Source organism: Callorhinus ursinus, unplaced genomic scaffold (assembly GCF_003265705.2).
Source record: "Callorhinus ursinus isolate GAN/ISIS: 27379988/994484 unplaced genomic scaffold, GSC_fseal_2.0 scaffold66, whole genome shotgun sequence".
In the NCBI taxonomy this organism is placed as follows: domain Eukaryota; kingdom Metazoa; phylum Chordata; class Mammalia; order Carnivora; family Otariidae; genus Callorhinus; species Callorhinus ursinus.
The window spans coordinates 5,452,848-5,476,832 of NW_027397128.1; the positions used below are offsets into that span (position 1 = coordinate 5,452,848).

Consider the following 23,985-nt stretch of genomic DNA (forward strand, 5'->3'; position numbering starts at 1 on the left):
GAATTCACCTATGAAGCCATCTGGTCCTGGATTTTTGTTTGTTGGGAGTTTTTTTTATTGTTGTTTTCTTTTTTTTTTTTTTTTGAGAGAGAGAGAGCAAGAGCTCGAGTGGGGAGGGAGGGGCAGAGAGAGAGAGGATCTTAAGCAGGCTCCACGCCCAGCATGAGCCCAATGTAGGGCTTGATCTCATGACCTGAGCTGAAATCGAGTTGGACACTTAACCGACTGAGCCACCCAGGCACCCCTGCTGGGAGTTTTTTGATTATTGATTCAATTTCCTTGCTGGTTATCAGTCTGTTCAAGTTTTCTATTTCTTCCTGTTTTAGTTTTGGTAGTTTATATGTTTCTAGGAATTTATCCATTTCCTTTAGGTTGTCCAATTTGTTGGCATATAGGTTTTCATAATTGTCTCTTATAATTGTTTGTATTTCTGTGGTGTTGGTTGTTTTCTCCTCTCTCATTTGTGATTTTATTTGAGTCTTTTTTGTCTTGATAAGTTTGGCTAGAGGTTTATCAATTTTATTGATTTTTTTCAAAAAACCAGCTCCTGGTTCCATTGATCTGTTCTACTGTCAGTTTTTGTTTTGTTTTTAGCTTCTATGTCATTTATTTCTGCTCTAATGTTTATTATTTCCTTCTTTCTCCTAGTTTGGGGTTTTGTTTTTTGTTCTTCTAGCTCCTTTAGGAGTAAGGTTAGGTTGTTTATTTGAGATTTTTCTTGCTTATTCAGGTAGCCCTATATTGCTATAAGCTTTCCTCTTAGAAGAACCTTTGCTGCATCCAAAGGTTTTGAACCATTTTAGTTTCATTTACAATTGTTTCCATGTACTTTTTATTTCTTCTTTTATTTCCTGGCTGATCCATTCATTTTTTCATAGCATGTTATTTAACCTGGGTATATTTTTTGCTCTTTCCAGATTTTTTATTTCTATTTTTTAGTTTTTTAAAAAAATTTTATTTATTTATTTGACAGAGAAAGACACAGTGAGAGAGGGAACACAAGCAGGAGGAATGGGAGAGGGAGAAGCAGGCTTCCCACTGAACAGGGAGCCCAACGTGGGGTTCGATCCCAGGACCCTGGGCCCATTACCTGAGCCAAAGGCAGACACTTAATGACTGAGCCACCCAGGTGCCCCGGATTTTTTCATGGGGTCAACTTCTGATTTCATAGCATTGTGATCAGGAAAGATTCATGATATGACTTTGATCCTCTTGAATTTGTTGAGGCTTGTTTTATGGGCTCAGATATGATCTATTCTGGAGAATGTTCCATATGCACTTGAAAAGAATGTGTATACTCCTGTATTAGGATGGAATGTTCTAAATATATTTGTTAAATCCACCTGGTCCAGTGTGTCATTCAAAGCCATTTGTTTCCTTGTTGATTTTGTGTTTAGATGATCTGTCTATTGATATAAATAGGTTGTTAGAGTCCCCTACTATTATTGTGTCATTATTGTTTAGTTCCTTTATGTTTCTTATCAACTGTTCTATGTATATGGGTGTTTCCATATTAAATGCATAAATATCTACAATCATTATATCTCCTTGTTGAATTGTCCCCTTTATTATTATATACTATCCATATTTGTTTCTTGTTACAGTCTTTGTTCTAAAATATCTTTTGTCCAATACAAGTATTGCTACTCTGGCTTTCTTTTACCATCCATTTGCATAATAAATGTTTCTCCATCTCCTCACTTTCAATCTGCAAGTGGCTTTAGGTCTAATATGAGTCTCTTGTAGGCAGCATATAGATGGGTTTTGTTTTTTTATCCATTCTGTCACTTTATGTCTTTTGATTGGAGCATTTTGTCCATTTACATTCAAAGTAATTATTGATAGATATATATTTATTGTCATTTTATTATTTGTTTTATCATTGTTTCTGAAAATTTTCTCTGATATTTTCTTGTCTTTCTTTCATGGTTTGCTAACGTTCTTAGTGATATATTTGGATTTCTTTTTCTTTATTTTTTGCATATTTATTGATGGCTTTTGATATATGGTTACTATTAGGTTTGTATATAACCTCTTTTGCATATATCAGTCTACACTAAGTTGATGGTTGTTTAAGTTTGAACTCTTTCCTTTCTCCTCTCCTCACCACCTTTTAGATATATGTTATTATGTTTTATATCCTTCTTTGGTGAGTTCCTTGACTGACTTTTTACAGAAATATTAATTTTTACTGCTTTTGTGTTTCCTGCCTTTATACTGTCGCTGTTGGTCTTTCCTTTCCACTCAAACTGTTCCCCTTAATATTTCCTGCAAGGATGGTTTAGTGGTCATGAATCCCTTTGGTGTTTGTTTATCTGGGAAACTCTTTACCTCTCCTTTTATTCTGAATGATAGCCTTGCTGGATAGAGTATTCTTGGCTGCATATTTTCCCCATTCAGCACTTTGAATATATAATGCCATGCCCTTCTGGCTCAGAAAGTTTTTATTGAAAAATTTCCTGTTAGCCTTATGGGTTTTCTCTTGTAAGTTACTGACTTCTTTTATCTCACTGCTTTTAAATGTTTTTTTCTTTATCACTATATTTTTCCAATTTAATTACAATATGTCTTGGTGTTGGCCTGTTTTTGTTGATTTTGGTGGGAGATTTATGTGCTTACTGGATCTGGATATCTGTTATCTTCCCCAGATTAGGGAGGTTTTCAGCTATTATTTCTTCAAATAAATTTTCTGCCCCCTTTTCTCTCTCTTCTCCTGAGACTCCTGTAATATGAATGCTATTACATTTGATGGAGTCATTGAGTTCCTTCTATTCTTGTCTTGCTTATTCTCTTTCGTTCAGCTTCATTATTTTCCATTGTTTTGTCTTCTAGGTCACTAGTTCATTCCTCTGCTTCTTCCATCCTGATGTTCATTCCATCAAGCATTTTTGATATTTTGTTTGTTGAGCCCTTTATCTCTGCCATGTTAGTCCTTTTCTCTGTGTTGTGTCTCACTTATGTCTTCCACTCTTTTCTCAGTCTAGTGAGTATCCTTATGATCATTGTTTTCAATTCTCTTTCAGACATGTTATTTATATCTGTTTTGCTTAGATCTCCTGCTGTGACCTTGTCCTGTTCTTTTTTGGGATAAATATCTCTCCTCATTTTGTCTGTCTCTCTGTGTCTGCTTCTGTGTGCTCAGAAAGTCAGTTATGTCTTATGCTCTTGAAAGTAATGACTTTATGAAAAAGAGGTCTTGGAGTGTCCTGCAGTGCAGTGTCCCCTGTTCACCAGAATCTGGCACTTCAGGAGAGTATCCTATGTGTGTTGCTTATGCCCTGCTATTGTGTGAGTCACCTGTCCTTTCAGTGCAGTCATCTGTACTGACTCTCTGCCTGTTGTGCTCTGTGCCTGTTCTCTGTGGTGTTAGTAGGACCCAGGCAGGCCAGCTCTGAGAGGGTGTGCCCACCAGGGAACTTGAGAGTGGAGCAGAGGTGTTAGCAACATTTGCTCTGAGCCATTAGTCCTATGCCAGATCCCCCGAAGCACTGTAGTGACTGGGGAATGTGTACCAGGGTGGCCAGAAGTTCTAGGCTGGGTGTGGCATGAGTGATGGTTGGACTGGCAGCAGTTGTACACCTACTGGCTGGTCAAGGCATGTGCATGACTTTGACAAAATTTGTCCTGAGCCCAGGGCTGAGGCTAGCAGTCTTGAAGTGGGCAAGTCCTCAGGAGAACTTGTGGGCATGGTACATTGCTAGCAGGTTAGATAGCAAGCACTATGCAGCCCTGCCTCTCACAGATGGCTCTGTGTTTATGCTGGGTGGTGTAGGAGGAAAATAGCACCTGGTAACTCCCTCATTTATGGAGAAGTACCCCAACATGCTCTGAAATCAGTATGAACAGATCTGTCCCCAGTTTCCCCCCATGTTGTGTAAACTGCCATTTTTATGTTGCCTCTCTGCACAGGCTGCTGTCTCTTTAAGGGCAGTGGCCCAGCTCTCACTCACCCTCCTGCTTCACCCAGTGCTGAGTCGGCTTACTTTTAAAGCTCCAGGCTTCATTTCCCACTGGTTTTACAAACTCATGGAATTCAGCCCCTCTGGTTTTTAAAGCTAAACATTATGGGAATCAGTCATCCCCCTGTGAGCTCCCTGGTTCAAGGGCCAATTTCTCTGCCCTCTCCACTTGTGCAGCAACTTCCCCCCTGTGGGTAGCCTCCCTCTACCTTTCTGGCCTTCCTAACCTTTCAGATGTAGCTTCTTCTCTATATGTAGTTGTTGAGTTTGTTCTGTCCGTCTTCAGATTGCTCTCTGATTTTTGACTTGGGTGTGGATGAAATCTAGTTCTAAACATGGGACAGAAAGAGCTTAGGGTCCTCCTACCTTGTCATCTTCCTAAGCTCTGGAAAATTTTTTCTGTTTTAAATATCTAGAGGGTTTTTTTTTTCTTTGACTGATACCAATGCTTATAGTGGCTTGACTGTGACTGTGCTACAACATTTCCAAAAATCATGTTAGACTTTGAAAACAATGTTGAGCCAGGAACTCTTCCCACATGAATTAGTCCTGGCCTCTGGTTTCACTTTCATAAAGAGTATATCTTAAAGACCAGAATATTTTCCTGCAACTGTTAATGCAGATAATGTTGTTTGATCTGTTTATAAACTTATTGAATACCAGGATGCCTTCTTTATAGCATGGAAGCTCTTTTTCTGGAGGTCCAGGATGGGTTAATAAAAATCTGGACAATGAAATTCCTCCTTGGTATTTTTGCTGGGGTTATTGGTAAGATGCACTCTTACTCTCTGAGATCAAAGACACTAATGGACCATGTAAGCCTGGAGGTGACAGAGGCTGTCTTTAGCATCAGAAATCCAAGGACAAAAGCCAGCAAAGATCAAAGCAGAGCCAAGAGATAACTTTTTACACAAATACTTGGTGATATCAATTTGAGGTCTATATCAGGCTGTACCAGTAGCTAGTTGTACTCTTATACTTCCTCTTTTATCTTATACTCCTTTTGGTTAGGATTCTGTCACTTGTAACCAAGAGAGTCCTGACTGTGGCACTCAAACTCTTACATTTCAAATATCAGCTTAGGAACACTTTGATGCAAATGGGCCAGATAAATTTAGACATGTTTATACTAGGTGAAGTCATGGAATTTACAAAGATGTACAAAGATTTACAAAGATGTAAAATCAGATTTCAATTTCAAAAGTGTAAGGCAGATTATAACTTCATGCTTCTCTCTGCCCTCCTTACCAGAATTCATAAATTTCTGGAAGGTCACAGGTAAATTACAGAAGTTAAATCTATTTGACTTGCCTGTATCTGATCTGGACCACACTCTTTTTTTTTTTTTTCCTGGATCCTCTGGAGATTTTCCTTGATGATGATTTGGGCTTCCTGAAAATAGTCCAGGGCTTGATATCAGAAGACACATATAGCACTGTTAAGGACCAACACCATAAAGAGTGCACAAGGATTGAGTGAAGAGAAAAGATAACTGGTCTAAGATAATCCTGTCCAGAGTTTCTGAGTTCATATTATTTGGTTTTGAGGAGGAAGTGTAACAAAATATAAAGAACATGGGATTTGGAATCACATAGGCCTATTTTCCAGTTCTACTTTGCCACTTCCTAGTTAGGTAGCCCTAAAAATAATGGCTTCACTCCTCTGAGCCTCAGTTTCTCCAACTACAAAATGAGGAATATGCCCTATGAGGTTGTCTGTGAGGAGTAAATAAAATGTCAACACCTATTGTCGAGGTGACTACACTGACTTTCTAACAGTGATCTGTTATTCTTGCTCCCTACTGTTCATTATCCACACAGTAACCAGAAACTTAAAATTTAATTTTATTGAGTTATAATTTGCATGCAATAAATAATTCAGTTCAATAGTATAATTTGAAGGCATGACTTGGTAAGTTTTGACAGACGTATGCACCCATGAAACCACCACCACAATCAAGATACAAAACATCTTCGTCATCCTCAAAAGATTCCTCATGCCCTTTATTGGTCCATCCCTCACTTCACCTCCAGCCCCACAACCAGAGTGACTTTTTAAACATGTAACTCAGATCTTGCTACTTGTCTATTTCATGCTCTGCAATAGCTTCCTATCCCTAAGGAAATTAAATCTAAATTCCTTACCATGTCCTTTCAAGATCCCTTGTGTTATGAAATTTGCTATCTTTTCCTATTGCCCTATCACTTACTATGTTCCAACCACACTGATCTCTTCTGTGTTCATGGAACCTGTCAAGCCCTTTCTCACCTCTAGGTCTTTGCTGTTGTTTCCTCTATTTGACACCCTCTTCCCCCAATTATAATCACCTCACTGGCTTGTTATCTTTTAGATTTCAGTTTAAATGTCATTCCCTCAGAGAAATATCCCATGACCATCCATGAAAAATGGACCCCTCTAATTGCTCTTTCTTTCTCAATACTTTATTTCTTTCACAGCACTCATTTATTTGCTTACATAGAGTCTGTCTCATTCAGTTGACTGTAGTCTCCATAATATATAGATCATAAATCTTTTGCTCCCCATTGTATCTGCAGTGTCTAGGACATAGTAGGCACTCAACAAATATTTGTTGAATGGCTTAATGATGCATTAACACACCTAGAAGAGTGCCTGGCACATAACATGGATGTAATAAATATTGTTTCCTCTGCCAACCCCTATCTTCACCAGTACCATCAGTCAACTGAATATAATTGACATTTATAGAATACTTTATTCAACAACAGCAGAACACATATTCTTATCAAGTTGACATGGAACATCCACCAATTCAGACTAGATTGTGGGCCATAAAACACATGATCAAATTTTTAAAATAGAAATCATACTAAGTATATTCTGAGTCCCTAATGGAATTAAACTAGAAATCTATAACGAAAGTTAGCTGGAAAATCCCAAAATATTTGGAGATTAAGCAACATATTTCTAAATAACACATGGATCAAAGAAATCAAAAGAGAAATTTTAAAACATTTTGAACCAAATGAACCTGAAATACATCTTATCAGAATTTATTGGATGCAGGAAAATTTAGAGGGGAATTTGTCACATTAAATGCATATATTAGAAAAAAAATTAAAACCAACAATCTAAACTTCTACCTACAAAACTAAAGAAAGAGCAATTTAAGCCCAAAGCAAGCAGACAAAAGAAATAATAGAATTAAAGCATAAATAAATAAAATTGAAAACAGGAAAATAATATAGAAAATCAACAAAACCAAAGCTTTTTTTGAGAAGATAAATAAGATCAATAAAGCTCTAGCCAGAATGACCAAGATAAAAAAGAGAAGATACAAATTTTCAATATGAGACACAAGAGATGGGTTATCACTACTGATCCCGTGGATGTTAAAATGATAAGAAAAGAATAATATAAACATTTCTATGCCTACAGCTTGATAACTTAGATGAAATGGACCAATTCCTTGAAAGACACAAATTACAAAAATCACATGAGAAGTAAATAATCTGAACAGGTCAGTATCTATTAGAGAAATTGAATCAGTAATTAATAACACTACAAAAAAGGAATTACCAGGAACAGACTGCTTCACTGGTAAATTCTATCAAATATTTAAGGAAGAATATATACCAATTCTCTGCAATATCTTTCAGAAAATAAAACAAAGGTAGCACTTCCTAACTCATACAATGAGGCCAGCATTACCCTGATATCAAAACCAGATAAAGACATTACAAGAAAAAAAATTACAGACCAATATCTTTCATGAATACAGATGCAAAAATCCTCTATAAAATGTTAGCAAATCAAATCCAAAAATGTATAAAATGAAATATACACCACAACCAAATAAGATTTATTCCAGGTATGCAAGCTAATTCAACATTTGAAGATCAACTATGTAATCAGTCACATCAATAAGCTAAAGAAGAAACATCATATAATCATAAAAATCAATGCAGAAAAAGTATTTCACAAAATGCTATTCAAATTGAAAACTCTCAGCAAACTAGGAATAGAGAACTTCTCCAACTTGATTTTAAAAATCTACAAAAATTCTACAGCTAATATCATACTTAATGGTGAGAAACCGAATGTTTTCTCCTTAAAATCAGAAACAAGGCAAGGATGTACCTTCTCATCATTCACATTCAACAATGTACTGGGAGTCCTAGCCAGTGCAATAAGAGAAGAAAAGGAAGTAAAAGTATACAAACTGTGAAGGAAAAAAACTTTCTTTGTTCACAGATGACATTATTTTCTATATAAAAAGTCTCAAAAAATAGGGAAAAAAAGACCCTCCTGGAACTAACATATACAAAATTTGATTGCTTTCCTATGCTAGATATGGACAATTAGAATTTGAAGTTAAAAACAAAATACCAGGGGCACCTGGGTAGTTCAGTCTGTTATGAATCTGCCTTCAACTCACGTCATGATCTCAGGGTCCTAGGATCAAGTCCCACATTGGGCTCCCTGCTCAGCAGGGAGCCTACCTCTCCCTTTTGCCCTCCCCACAACTCATGCACTCTCTCTCTCTCAAATAAATAATTTTAAAAAATAAAAGCAAAATACCATTGTTAAAAAAGAAAAAAAACCCCACAATACCACCTGCAATGACATAAAAAAAAAAGAGAGAGAAATATTTAGGTATAAACCTAACAAAATATATATAAGATCTACATGAAGAAAACTATAAAATTTGGATGAAAGAAATCAAAGATCTAAATAAATAGCAAAATAGTTCGTATTCAGATTGGAAGATATGATATTGTTGAGATATCAATTCTTCCCAACTTGGTCTATAGATTCAGTGTAATCTCAATTAAAATCCCAGCAAAGTATTTTGTGAATACTGAAAAACTGATTCTAAAGATGTTTTTTAAAGATTTTATTCATTCATTCGAGACACAGAGATACAGAGAGAGAGAGAGAGAGAGAGAGAGAGAGAGAGCACGAGCAGGGTGAGAGGCAGAGGGAGAAGCAGGCTCCCCACTGAGCCAGGAGCTGTGTGTGGGGTTTGATCCCAGGACCCTGGAATCACGACCCAAGCCGAAAGCAGATGCTTAACCATCTGAGCCACCCAGGTGCCCCCTGATTCTAAAGATTATATGGAAAAGCAAAAACAAACAAAAAATAGAATAGCCAGCACACAATACTGGAAAAGGAGAAAAAAGTTGGAGGACTGACACTACTCAACTTCAAGACTGACTATAAAGCTAGAGTAACCAAGACAGTATGGTCCTGATGAAAGAATAGACAAATAGATTACATGGAATGGAATAGAAGGCCCAGAAAATAGATTCACACAAATATAGATAACTGAACTTTGACAAAGGAGCAAAGGTAATTCAATGGAGAAAAGGGTTTTTGTTTGTTTGTTTTTTACAAATTGTGCTAGAACAACTGGACATCAAGTGCAAAAAAAGAAAGAATCTAAACAGTCCTTAAGCCTTTTACAAAAATTAACTCAAAGTGGATCATAGACCTAACTATAAAGTGCAGAACATATAAGTTAGCTAACTGAATTTAAATAAAAAAAATAAAGTGCAGAACTGTATGACCTCTAGAAGGAAACAGAAAAAAAAATCTACATGACCTTGGATTTGTCAATAGGTTTTTAGATACAACATCCAATGTGTGACCCATGAAAGAAAAACACAAATGTATTAAAATTCAAAACTTTTTTTGCAAACAACAAAGACTCAAAAGATAAGCCACATACTATGAGAAAATATTTGCAAACCACATATGAGATAAAGAATTTATATCCAAAATATAAACAGAATTCTTAAAACTAAATAATAAAAAAAGAAATAACCCAATTAAGAAATGGGCAAAAGATCTGAATGGACACCACACCAAATAAGATATACAGATGGCAACTAAGCATATGAAAAGATGTTCTACAACATACATTATTAGGTAACTGCAAATTAAAACAGCAGTTAAAAAGAGAGCAATGAAATACCACTACACCCTGATGAGAATGGTTACAATTTTATTTTTTTTGGTTTCATTTAAGTTTTTATTTAAATACCAGTGAGTTAACTACAGTGTAATATTAGTTTCAGGTGTACAATATGGTGATTCAACAATTCCATACAACACCCGGTGCTCATCACTACAAATGCACTCCTTAATCCCCATCACCTATTTCACACAACCCCTCCCCCACCTCTCATCTGGTAGCCATCAGTTTGTTCTCTATAGTTGAGTCTGTTTCTTGGTTTGCATCTCTCTCTCTCTTTTTTTCCCCTTTGCTCATTTGTTTTGTTTCTTAAATACCACATATGAGTGGAATCATATGATATTTGTCTTTTTCTGACTCACTTATTATACTTAGCATAATACTCTCTAGCTCCATCCACATCATTGCAAATACCAAGATTTCATTCTTTCTATGGCTGAGTAATATCATTGTATATATATACCACATCTTTATTCATTAATTAGTCAACAGACACTTGGGCTGTTCCAATAATTTGGCAATAGTAGATAATGCTACTGTAAACATCAGGGTGCACGGATCCCTTTGAATTAGCATTTTTGTTTCCTTGCATAAATACCTAGTAGTGCAATTGCTGGTATGGTAGATCTATTTTAAACTTTTTGAATAACCTCCATACTGTTTGCCAGAGTGGCTGCACCAGTTTGCATTTCCAGCAACAGTGCAAGAGGGTTCCCTGTTCTCTACATTCTCACCAACACCTGGTGTTTCTTGTGTTGTTGATTTTAGCCATTCTGACAGGCGTGAGGTGAGATCTCATTGTAGTTTTGATTTATATTTACCTGAGGATCAGTGACATTGAGCACCACTTCATGTGTCTGTTGACTATCTGGATATCTTCTTTGGAAAAATATCTATTCATGTCTTCTGCCCATTTTTTTCCATTGGATTATTCATCTTTGGGGTGTTGAGTTTTGTATGTTCTTGATATAATTTGGATACTAACCCTTTATCAGATATGTCATTTGCAAATATCTTCTCCCATTCTATAGGTTGCCTTTTAGTTTTGTTGATTGTTTCCTTCACTGTGCGGAAACATTTTATTTTGATGAAGTACCAATAGTTTATTTTTGCTTTTGTTTCCCTTGCCTCAGGAGACATACCTACAAAGGAGTTCCTACAGCCAATGTCAAAGAGGTTACTGCCTGTGTACTCCTTTAGGATTTTTATGGTTTCAGGTCTCACATTTAGGTCCTTAATCCATATTGAATTTACTTTTGCATATGGCATAAGAAAGTGGTTCAGTTTCATTCTTTTACATGTTGCTGTCCAGTTTTCCCAACACCATTTGTTGAAGAGACTGGCTTTTTCCCATTGGATATTCTTTCCTGCTTTGTCAAAAACTAATTGACCATAATTGTGGGTTTTTTCTTCTGTTCCACTGATCTATTTGTCTGTTTTTGTGCCACTATCATACTGTTTTGATCACTATAGCTTTGTAATATAATTTCACATCTGGAACTGTGATGCCTCCAGTCTTGCTTTTCTTTTTCAAGGTTGCTTTAGCTATGTGGGGTCTTTTGTGTTTCTATACAATTTTAGGATTGTTTGTTCTGGCTCTGTGAAAAATGCTGGTGGGATTTTGATAGGGATTGCATTGAATGTGTAGATTGCTTTGGGTGATATAGACATTTAACAATATTTATTCTTCCAATCCATGAGCATGAATGTCTTTCCATTTCTTTGTGTCTTCTTCAATTTCTTTCATCAGTGTTTTATAGTTTTCAGAGTGCAGGTCTTTTACCACTTTGGTTAGGTTTATTCCTAGGTATCTTATGGTTTTTGGTGCAATTGTATATTCAATTGTTTTCTGAATTTTTCTTTCTGCTGCTTCATTATTGGTGTATAGAAATGCAACAGATTTCTGTATGTTGATTTTGTATCCTGTGACTTTACTGAATTCATGTATCAGTTCTAATAGTTTTTTGGTGGAGTTCTTGGGTTTTCTATACATGGTATCATGTCATCTGCAAATAGTGAAAGTTTTACTTCTTCCTTACCAATTTGGATGCATTTTATTTCTTCTTGTTGTCTGATTTCTGTGGCTAGGACTTCCAATACTATGTTGAAGAAAAGTGGTGAGAGTGGACATCCCTGTCTTGTTTCTGACCTTAGGGGAACAGCTCTCAGTTTTTCCCCATTGAGGATGATGTTAGCTGTGGGTTTTTCATATATAGCCTTTATTATGTTGAGGTATGTTCCCTCTAAATCTACTTTGTTGAGGATTTTTATCATGAATGGATGTTGTACATCGTCAAATGCCATTTCTGCATCTACTGAAATGACCATGTGCTTCTCATCCTTTCTCTTATTGATGTGATGTATCATGTTGATTGATTTGTGAGTATTGAACCACACTTGCAACCTGGGAATAAATCCCACTGGATCATGCTGCAGAATTTTTATGCATTCTTGGATTCAAATCATAATTTATTCAGAATTTTATTGAGTATTTTATAGAGAATATTTGTATCCATGTTCATCAGGGATTTGGGACTGTAGTTCTCTTTTTTAGTGGGGTTTTTATGTGGTTTTGTTATCAAGGCAATGGCTCCATGGATGAATTTGGAAGTTTTTCTTCCTTTTCTACTTTTGGAATAGTTTGAGAAGAATATGTACTAACTCTTCTTTAAATGTTTGGTAGAATTCGCCTGTGTAGCCATCTGGCCCTGAATTCTGTTTGTTTGGAGATTTTTGATTACTGTTTCATTTTCTTTACTGGTTATTGGTCTTTTCAAGTTTTCTATTTCTTCCTCTTTCATTTTTGGTACTTTATCTGTTTCTAGGAATTTATCCATTTCTTCCAGTTTGTCCAATTTGTTGGCATATAGTTTTTCATAATTGTCTCTTATAATTGTTTGTATTCTTGTGATATTGGTTATTTCTCCTCTCTTATTTGTGATTTTATTTTTTAGGGTCCTATCTCTTTTCTTTTGGATAAATCTGGCTAGAGGTTTATCGATTTTATTGCTTTTTTCCCCCCCAAAGAACCACCTCCTGGTTTCATTGATCTGTTCCATTGCTTTTTAGTTTCTATGTTATTTATTTCTATTCTAATCTTTATTATTTCCTTCCTTCTTCTGGCTCTGGGCTTCTTTTGTTGTTATTTTTCTTGTTCCTTTAGGTGTAAGGTTAGCTTGTTTGAGATTTTTCTTGCTTCTTGAGGTAGGTCTGTATAAAATTCCCTCTTAGGACCACTTTTGTTGCATCACAAAGGTTTGGGACCATTGTGTTTTCATGTTCACTTTTTCTATGTATTTTTTATTTCTTCTTTGATTTCCTGGTTGGCCCATTCATTGTTTTGTAGCATGTTTTTTAACCTCCAAGTATTTGTGGTCTTTCCAAATTTTTCCTTGTAGTTGACGTCTAGTTTCATAGAATTGTGGTCAGAGAAGGTGTATAGTATGATTTCAGTCTTTTTGTATTTATTCAGGCCTGATTTGTGACCTAATATTTGATCTACTCTGGAGAATATTCTGTGTGCCCTTGAAAAGAATGTGTATTCTGCTGTTTTAGGATGGAAGGTCCTGCATATATCTGTTAAGTGCATCTGGTCCATTGTGTCTTTCAAAGCCATTGTTTCGTTGTTGATTTTCTGTTTGGATGATCTGTCTATTGATATAAGTGGGGTGTTAAAGTTCCCTGCTATTATTGTATCATTATCAATGAGTTCCTTTATGTTTTTTATTGTTTTATATATTTGGGTGCTCCCTTGTTGGGTTCATAAATATTTACAATGATTATATCTTCTTGTTGGATTGTCCCCTTTATCATGATATAGTGTCCTTTTTCATCTCTTGCTACAGTCTGCGTTTTTTGGGTTGTTTGCTTTTTTGTTTTTTGGGTTTGTTTGTTTGTTTGTTTGTTTGTTTGTTTTTAGAGAGAGAGAGTGTATGCAAGCAGAGGGATAGGGGCAGAGGGAGAGAGAGAATATTAAGCAGGATGGAGCATGGAGCCCAGCATGGAGCTTGATGTGGGGATTTTAGTTCACAACCTTGAGATCATGACCTGAGCTGAAATCAAGAGTTGGATGCTTAACTGACTGAGCCACCCAGGTGGCCCTACAGTCTTTGTTTCAAGTCTAGTTTGTCCAATGTAAGTATTGCTACTCCAGATTTCTTTTGACATCCTTTTCAGTAATAAATATTTCTCCATCCCCTCACTTTCAATCTTCAGGTATCTATAAGTTTAAAATGTGTATCTTGTAGGCAGCATATAGATGGGTCTTGTTTGGTTTTTTAATCCATTCTGACACCATGTCTTTTGATTGAAGCATTTAGTACATTTACATTCAAAGTAATTATTGATAGATATATATTTAGAGCCATCTTATTACTTGTTTTGTCATTATTTCTGGAGATTTCTCTGATCCTTTCTTATCTTTGTCACTTTTTATCTCCCTTTTGCACTCAAAGTGTCCCCTTAATATTTCTTGCAGGGATGGTTTAGCAATCATGAACTCCTTTAGTTTTCATTTTCTGGGAACCTCTTTATTTTGCCACTTCTGAATGATAGTCTTGCTGGATAAAATATTCTTAGCTTCAGCTTTTCCCCATTCAGCACTTTGAATATATTATGCCTCTCTCTTCTGGCTTGCCAAGTTTCTGTTGAGAAATTTCCAGCTACCCTTGTGGGTTTCCCCTTGTAAGTTAAGGACTTCTTTTGTTTTGCTGCTTTTAGATTTGTTCTTTATCACTATATTTTTCCAATTTAATTACAATATGTCTTGGTGTTGACCTGCTTTTATTGATTTTGATGGGAGTTCTTTGTTCCTCTTGGACCTGGATATTTGTTTCCTTCCCCAGATTAGGGTAATTTTCTATTATTTCCTGAAATAAATGTTCTGCCCTATTTTCTCTCTCTTCTTCTTCTGGGACTCCTAAATATGAATGCTATTACATTTAATGGGGTCAATGAGCTCCCTAAGTCTATTTTCATTTTGCATAATTTTTCTTTCTCTCTTTGTTCAGCTTGAGTGCTTTCCAGTATTTTTTCTTCTAGGTCATTAATTCATCCTCTGCTTCTTCCATCAAGCTTGTTTCCAATCTCATTTATTGCATTTTTCATCTCTGACTGATTCTTGTTTAACTCTTTTATCTCTGTGGTAAGGGTCTTACTGATGTTTTCTATTCTTTTCTTAAGTCCAGTGAGTATCCTTATAAATGTTGTTTTAAATTCTCCATCAGGTATGTTACGTATATTGGTGTCACTTAGATTTCTGGCTATGGCCAAATCTTGTACTTTCATTTGGGGTAAATTCCTCTGTCTTGGCATTTTGTCTGCGTCTCTGCTTTCTTCTGTGTTTTGGGAAAGCCAGGTATGCCTCCTGCTCCTAAAAGTAATAGCGTTGAAGAAGAGGTCATGTCATGCCCAGGGCCTGGTGCTTCAGGGAGTGTCTCCAGTGTGGGCTGAAATGCTCTGCTGTTGTGTTTTGACGGCTCTATCCTTAAAGCCAGTTCTCTGTAGAGGCTCTCCTTGCCTGCTGTAGGCATTCTTTGGTCCTTGGCCTGGATATGGCGAGTTTTAACTAAGTGTGCTCTGGACTGCTTGTGAAATGAGACCTCACACTACACCAAAACTGAGTCCCTGGAAACTCTGGTCTGGAAATGTGGTGTGGTGCATGGGTTTGGTGCTGGTTTTATGAGGGAGGGTCCCACCATGCTAGGACTGAGGCAACCTTGACTTAGAAGGTCAGTCCCACCAAAGTCAGGAGGTGGGGTTTGATGTAAGTAAGTTAGGCAGCCAGTGTTGGTGCTGTGCTATTTCCTGCAGGTGACACTGTGATTATGCTGAGGGGTGGAGAAGGAAAATGGTGCCAGCCAACTCCTTTGTTCCCAGAGTGCATCTCTGTGAACACTGCCTCTCAGAGATGCACTCCCAAAAGAGTGAATAATCTCCCCATTGCATGCCCTAGGCGTTCTTCAGATAACTGTTTCAATGTCATCTACCCCCAGATTGTTTGCCTGCCTTCTCTCCAGGAGAAGGCAGTGCCCTCTGGGCTCTGTCCTAGCCAAGCCCACTGACCTTTAAAACACTAGGCTTTAAGCTCCTCTGGTTGCAAGAACTCAAAATTCAGCCCCTCTTGTCTTCCAAACCAATGGCTTCAGGGAAATATTTTCCTCTTGCATTCTCCTGTGTGCTGTGCTCTAATCTCTCACCCTTCTCAGCAACCATATCTCCCTCCCCTCTGCAGCACCCATGATGCTTTTCTCCCCTAAACCATGTCTCTGTACTTCCCACCTTCTTTGATGTGGCCTCTTCTCTCCTTGTAGTTGTGGAGTTTGTTCTGACAGTCTTCAGTATGATTTCTGGTATATTTGGGATGATTTTATAGATATCTAATTGTGTTCATGGGAGAGGATGAGGCAAGGGTCCTCCTACTCCACTGCCATATTCCTCTTTCTTGAGAATGATAAGAGAATGGTTAAAATTTTAAAAATTGAAAATACGCAATGCTTGAGAGAATACATTCATTGTTGGTGGGAATGAAAATGGCACAACAAATTTAGAAGTCATTTTGTCAGTTTTTCACAAAGCTAAACATAGTCTTATCATATGATCTAGCAATTGTGCTGCTAGATATTTACCCAATTGATTTAAAAACCTATACCCACTTAGAAAGTGTCATGGTTTTGGTGGCATCCATTGAGCTGGCCCCTAAAAATCCAGGAGACAGGGTGTTAATCTTAAACCAGACTATATCCATATCCACAGCACTTCTCCAAGGAGAATAGTCTCTGGCATGTTGGAGAAAATTAAAATATATAAAAAATAAATAAAAACCTGTGCTCACACAAAAACCTGAATAAATGTTTATAGCAACATTATTAATAATCACCAAAAACTGGAAGCAATCAAGATGTCCTTCAGTAAGTGAATGGATAAAAAAACTGTGATATATTCATACAATGGGATATCATTCAGTGCTAAAAAAAATTGGCTCAATCCACAAGACAATATGGGAAACTCTAAATGCATATTGCTTAGTGAACGAAGCCGGTCTGAAATAGCTTCATACTGTATGATTCTAGTTGTATGGCATTCTGGAAAAGCCAAAACTATAGATACAATGATAAGTGGTTGCCAGGGCCTCAGGGTGGGGGTGGGTGAAGGAATGAAGCACAGGTGATTTTTAGGGCAGAAAATATCTGTACAATAAAATACTAATAGATACACTGGCATTATATACTTGTCAAAGCATATTGAACCTCATAACACAAAGAGTGAATCTTAATGTATGTTGTTTAAAAAAATATTTTAGGAGGTCAAGGATACCAGAAAGGAACAAAGACTATGACAAGAGAATCTAACTGTATTACAAATATGTGAGACAGCCTCATGGAAGGGAGTGGGGGAAGGGAATAGGTCCTGACAGAAGTTAGTTTGGAAATAAGTGGAGTCTGTAAAACTAAAGGCATGAAGAACTGCTCATAAGCATTGTAATCTAGTTGATACAGTTTGTTTCCATGGGGACATGGGTTAACAATTCTGATGGGGTTATACATGTATAAAGGGATTAAATCTAGAGAGATAGAAGACAGATGGTAACAACCAGGTTTCTCAATTGTTGGCATGGGAATTTATAGATAAGAAAGGGGAGAAAGCTAAAATGATCCATGTGGTAAGGGATTAGAATTGGAGATATCAGTATGAAGTCATGTTTAACGTAATATAGATACAGATAGTTACATATAGAAATGTGTATATACAGATGTGTGTATATACACAGGGTAATAAACACACACATATTTCTTTGCTGTGTCACCTAATAGGGCCTAGAAGCAATGAGCCCACAGGAGCAAAGAGCACATCTAGCATCCAGATCTTGATTTCTAATACTATCCTACAATAAAAAGGATGAGAGCTCCTTAGAGAAATAGCTGATCCTAGGACTGGCACAGGAAATATACAAGACAAGCCTGGTGTCTTTTAGTGCCAGAAAGTAAGGAAGTGCTTTTAAAAAAATCACACACTGATGGCAATTTATCAAAGGGGCACATGACCCAACTGAAAGAACTCCTAATAGCGAAAATTAGAACAATTTGAGCAACAGAATAATTAAAAGTAGTACTGGATTATAAGCCAAAGCATAAAATAAATATATGTAAGTCCATACTGATATAAATAAATGACTGACTAAATTAACAGATGGGTGAGAAGAAAGAAATCTATGCAGAAAAAAATCCAAATAATTTATGTAGATAAACTGCCCTCAAGAAGTGGGGAGTATAATGCTCCACTCCTTAGGTATGGGCTACACATAGTAACATTTGCCAAAGAGTAAGGTATGAAAAGGGGAGGAAAAATGTAAGTTTACAGGGGAAAAACCTGATAAAAACCACCTCAAAAAGTTCAACATCAACAGATATAAATCATGTAGATAGTATGCATCCTTGATATAATGTGATAAAAATGGCACTTAAACTGTGCTCTTCCTTCCAGTAATCCATAATTCTGGCCTTATCTTGTGCCTAAGAAAAACACCAGACAAATTCCAATAGTGGGGCATCCTACAAAATACCTGACTAAGGGAGGAGCAAGATGGCAGAGGAGTAGGAGACCTAAATTTCGTCTGGTCCCAGGAATTCAGCTAGATAGGGATTAAACCATTCAGAACACCTACAAACTCAACAGGAGATCAAAGAAAAGAATAGCAGCAACTCTCTGAACATAAAAGTGTCCACTTTCTGGAAGGTAGGACGTGCGGAGAAGTGAATCTGAGGCGATATTCGGGAAGATAGACGGCAGGGGAGGGAGCTTCCATCAGCCGGCAAGTGATAGAGCCACGGAGCACAAAATCGGCACTTTTAGAAGTCTGCTCCACTGAGAGACGTCGCTCCAGTGGCTAAGCAGCAGGGGGAGGTGGAACCCTTGCTGGGACAGTGTGGTCTCAGGACCCTCGGGGTCACAGAAAGACCAGGGGGGCCTGAGTGCGGTAGAGCTCCCAGGTATCGGAGCGGGGAAGCCAGCAGCAAAGACTGAGCCGAAGAGCGGGCTCTCAGCTTAGGGTTGCCATAAACCGTGATCCACAGCACAGTCAGGCCACTGCTCTTCTAGCAGGGTCCCAACAAGCAGCAGATTGGGGGAGACTCCCCTTCCTCCCCTGGGAGGAGCAGTGCAGGAGCGCGCTGCAGGAATCTGCTGGGTTTGGAGACTCTACATGGGGTCGTGTGCCAGAGATAGAAACACTTGGTCACAGGCCGGGTGAGCACGGAGTGTGGCTGGAGACCGGGGAGACAGGAGTGATTGCTTTTCTCTGGGGGCTCACTGAGGAGTGGGGACTCGAGTTCTCGGCTCATCTGGGTCAGAGAATGGGAGGCCACCATTTTCACCCTCGTCCTCCAAAGCTGTACGGAAACCTTGCAGGGAACAAAAGCTCCCAAGAGCAAACCCGAGCATATTACTTAGCCCGGACCCGGCAAGGGCGGGGCAATTCCGCATCCCGCAAAGCCATTTGGGAACCATGGCAACAGGCCCCTCCCCCAGAAGATCAGCAAGAACAACCAGCCAAAACCAAGTTTACCTATCAATGAGAATGTCAGGACTCCAGCAATAGGGGAATACTGCACATAGAATTCATGGCTTTTTTTTTATGTTATGTTAATCACCATACATTACATCTTTAGATTTGTTTTTTTTTTAGTGTTCCATGATTTATTGTTTGCGTATGACACCCAGAGCTCCATTCAGTACGTGCCCTCTTTAATACCCATCACCAGGCTAACCCATCTCCCTACCCCCTCCCCTCTAGAACCCTCAGTTTGTTTCTCCAGAGTCCATAGTCTCTCATGGTTCATCTCCCCCTCTGATTCCCCCCCTTCATTTTTCCCTTCCTGCTAACTTTTTTTTTTTAACATATAATGTATAATTTGTTTCAGAGGTACAGGTCTGTGATTCAGCAGTCTTACACAATTCACAGTGCTCACCATAGCACATACCCTGCCCAATGTCTATCACCCAGCCACCCCATCCCTCCCAACCCCCACCACTCCAGCAACCCTCAGTTTCTTTCCTGAGATTAAGATTCCTCATATCAGTGAGATCATATGATACATGTCTTTCTCTGATTGACTTATTTTGCTCAGCATAATACCCTCCAGTTCCATCCAAGTCATTGCAAATGGCAAGATTTCATTCTTTTTGATGGCTGCATAATATTCCATTGTGTATATATACCACATCTTCTTTATCCATTCATCTGTCGATGGATATCTTCGCTCTTTCCATAGTTTGGCTATTGTGGACATTACTGCTATAAACATCGGGGTGCACATACCCCTTCGGATCCCTACATTTGTATCTTTGGGGTAAATACCCAGTAGTGCAATTGCTGGGTCATATGGTAGCTCTATTTTCAACTTTTTGAGGAACCTCCATACTGTTTTCCAGAGTGGCTGCACCAGCTTGCATTCCCCCCAACAGTGTAGGAGGGTTCCCCTTTCTCCGCATCCCCGCCAACATCTGTCGTTTCCTGACTTGTTAATTTTAGCCATTCTGACTCGTGTGAGGTGGTATCTCATTGAGGTTTTGATTTGGATTTCCCTGATGCCAAGCGATGTTGAGCACTTTTTCATGTGTCTGTTGGCCATTTGGATGGCTTCTTTGCAGAAAAGTCTGTTCGTTTCTTCTGCCCATTTCTTGATTGGATCATTTGTTCTTTGGGTGTTGAGTTTGATAAGTTCTTTATAAATTTTGGATACTAGCCCTTTATCTGATATGCCAATTGCAAATATCTTCTCCCATTCTGCCAGTTGTCTTTTGATTTTGTTGACTGTTTCTTTTGCTGTGCAAAAGCTTTTTATCTAGATGACGTCCCATTAGTTCATTTTTGCCCTTGCTTTCCTTGCCTTTGGCGACGTTTCTAGGAAGAAGATGCTGCGGCTGAGGTCGAAGAGGATGCTGCCTGTGTTCTCCTCAGGATTTTGATGGATTCCTGTCTCACATCTAGGGCTTTCAACCATTTTGAGTCTATTTTTGTGTGTGGTGTAAGGAAATGGTCCAGTTTCATTCTTCTGCATGTGGCTGTCCAATTTTCCCAACACCATTTGTTGAAGAGTGAAGAGAAAAAAGAGTCTTTTTTCCATTGGACATTCTTTCCTGCATTGTCGAAGGTTAGTTGACCATAGTGTTAAGGATCCATTTCTGGGCTCTCTATTCTGTTCCATTGATCTATGTGTCTGTTTTTGTGCCAGTACCATACTGTCTTTATGATGACAGCTTTGTAATAGAGCTTGAAGTCCGGAAATGTGATGCCACCAGGTTTGCTTTTCTTTTTCAACATTCCTCTGGCTATTTGGGGTCTTTTCTGGTTCCATAAAATTTTAGATTTATTTGGTTCATTTCTTTGAACAAAGTTGATGGTATTTTGATAGGGATGCATTGAATGTGTAGATTGCTCTAGGTAGAATTGACATCTTTGCAATATTTGTTCTTCCAATCCATGAGGTTGGAAAGATTTTCCATTTCTTTGTGTCTTCCTCAATTACTTTCATGAGTATTCTATAGTTTTCTGAGTACACATTCTTTGCCTCTTTGGTTAGATTTATTCCTAGGTATCTTATGGTTTTGGGTGCATTTGTAAATGGGATCGACTCCTTAATTTCTCTTTCTTCTGTCTTGTTGTTGGTGTATAGGAATGCCACTGATTTCTGTGCATTGATTTTATATCCTGCCACTTTATTGAATTCCTGTATGAGTTCTAGCAGTTTTGGGATGGAGTCTTTTGGGTTTTCCATATAAAGTATCCTATCATCTGCAAAGACTGAGAGTTTCACTTCTTCTTTGCCGATTTATATGACTTTCATTTCTTTTTGTTGTCTGATTGCTGTGGCTAGGACGGCTAATACTATGTTGAATAGCAGTGGTGATAGTGGACATCCCTGCCGTGTTCCTGACCTTAGGGGGAAAGCTCTCAGTTTTTCCCCATTGAGAATGATATTGGCTGTGGGTTTTTCATAGATGGCTTTCATGATATTGAGGTATGTACCCTCTATCCCTATACTCTGTAGAGTTTTGATCAAGAAAGGATGCTGTATTTTGTCAAATGCTTTTTCTGCATCTATTGAGAGGATCATAGGGTTCTTGTTCTTTCTTTTATTAATATATTGTATCACATTGATTTGCACACGTTGAACCAAACTTGCAGTCCAGGGATAAATCCCACTTGGTCATGGTGAACAATCCTTTTAATGTACTGTTGGATCCTATTGGCTAGTATTTTGGTGAGAATTTTTGTATCCATGTTCATCAAGGATATTGGTCTGTAATTCTCCTTTTTGATGGGGTCTTTGGTTTTGGGATGAAGATAATGATGGCCTCATAAAAAGAGTTTGGAAGTTTTCCTTTCATTTCTATTTTTTGGAACGGTTTCAGAAGAATAGATATTAATTCTTCTTTAAATGTTTGGTAGAATTCCCCTGGGAAGCCATCTGGCCCTGGGCTCTTGTTTGTTGGGAGATTTTTGATGACTGCTTCAATTTCCTTAGTGGTTATAGGTCTGTTCAGGTTTCTTATTTCTTCCTGGTTCAGTTTTGGTAGTTTATACATCTCTACGAATGCATCCATTTCTTCCAGATTGTCGAATTTGCTGGCATATAGTTGCTCATAATATGTTCTTATAATTGTTTGTATTTCTTTGGTGTTGGTTGTGATCTCTCCTCTTTCATTCATGATTTTAGTTATTTGGGTTGATTCTCTTTTCTTTTTGATAAGTCTGGCCAGAGGTTTATCAATCTTGTTAATTCTTTCAAAGAACCAGCTCCTAGTTTCATTGATCTGTTCTACTGTTCTTTTGGTTTCTATTTCATTGATTTCGGCTCTGATCTTTATTATTTCTCTTCTCCTGCTGGGTTTAGGCTTCATTGTTCTTTCTCCAGCTCCTTTAGGTGTAGGGTTAAGTTGTGTATTTGAGACCATTCTTATTTCTTGAGAAAGGCTTGTATTGCTATATACTTTCCTCCTAGGACCACCTTTGCTGTATCCCAAAGATTTTGAACAGTTTTGTTTTCATTTACATTTGTTTCCATGAATTTTTTAATTCTTCTTTAATTTCCTGGTTGACCTATTCATTCTTTAGTAGGATGCTCTTTAGCCTCCATGTATTTGAATTCTTTCCAACTTTCCTCTTGTGATTGAGTTCTAGTTTCAAAGCATTATGGTCCGAAAATATGCAGGGAATGATCGCAATTTTTTGGTACCGGTTGAGACCTGTTTTGTGAACCAGGATGTGATCTATTCTGGAGAATGTTCCATGGGCACTAGAGAAGAAATGTGTATTCTGTTGCTTTGGGATGGAATGTTCTGAATATATCTGTGAAGTCTATCTGGTCCAGTGTGTCATTTAAAGCCTTTATTTCCTTGTTGATCTTTTGCTTCGATGATTTGTCCATTTTAGTGAGGGAGGGTGTTAAAGTCCCCTACTATTATTGAATTATTGTTGATGTGTTGCTTTAATTTTGTTATTAGTTGGCTTATATAATTGGCTGTTCCCATGTTAGGGGAAGAGATATTTACAGTTGTTAGATCTTCTTGTTGGGTAGACCCTTTAAGTAAGATGTAATGTCCTTCCTCATCTCTTGTAGTCTTTAGTTTAGAATCTAATTTGTCTGATATAAGGATTGTCACCCCAGCTTTCTTTTGGTGTCCATTGGCATGGTACATGGTTTTCCACCCCTTCACTTTCAATCTGGGGGTGTCTTTGGGTCTAAAATGAGTCTCTTGCAGACAGCATATCGATGGGTCTTGTTTTTTTTTATCCAATCTGATACTCTGTGTCTTTTGATTGGGGCATTTAGCCCATTTACATTCAGGGTAACTATTGAAAGATATGAATTTAGCGCCATTGTATTGCCTTTAAGGTGACTGTTACTGTATATTGTCTCTGTTCCTTTCTGGTCTATGTTACTTTTAGGCTCTCTCTTTGCTTGGAGGAGCCCTTTCAATATTTCTTGTAGGGCTGGTTTTGTGTTTGCAAATTCCTTTAGTTTTTGTTTGTCCTGGAAGCTTTTTATCTCTCCTTCTATTTTCAATGAC

At 37.8% G+C, this 23,985-nt stretch overlaps 1 long non-coding RNA gene across 4 annotated transcripts in view; it reads left to right on the plus strand.

Moving 5' to 3' along the window:
* Positions 1 to 23,985, plus strand: part of LOC112814262 (uncharacterized) — a 95,284-nt gene that overhangs the window by 67,270 nt on the left and 4,029 nt on the right. For 2 of the 4 annotated variants that reach the window (XR_012376130.1, XR_012376131.1), the window contains one exon: positions 20,820 to 21,065. The exons of the other annotated variants lie outside the window; for them this stretch is intronic. This is a non-coding gene — a long non-coding RNA (uncharacterized lncRNA). The remainder of the gene's footprint in view (positions 1 to 20,819; positions 21,066 to 23,985) is intronic. 4 annotated transcript variants of the gene reach the window in all.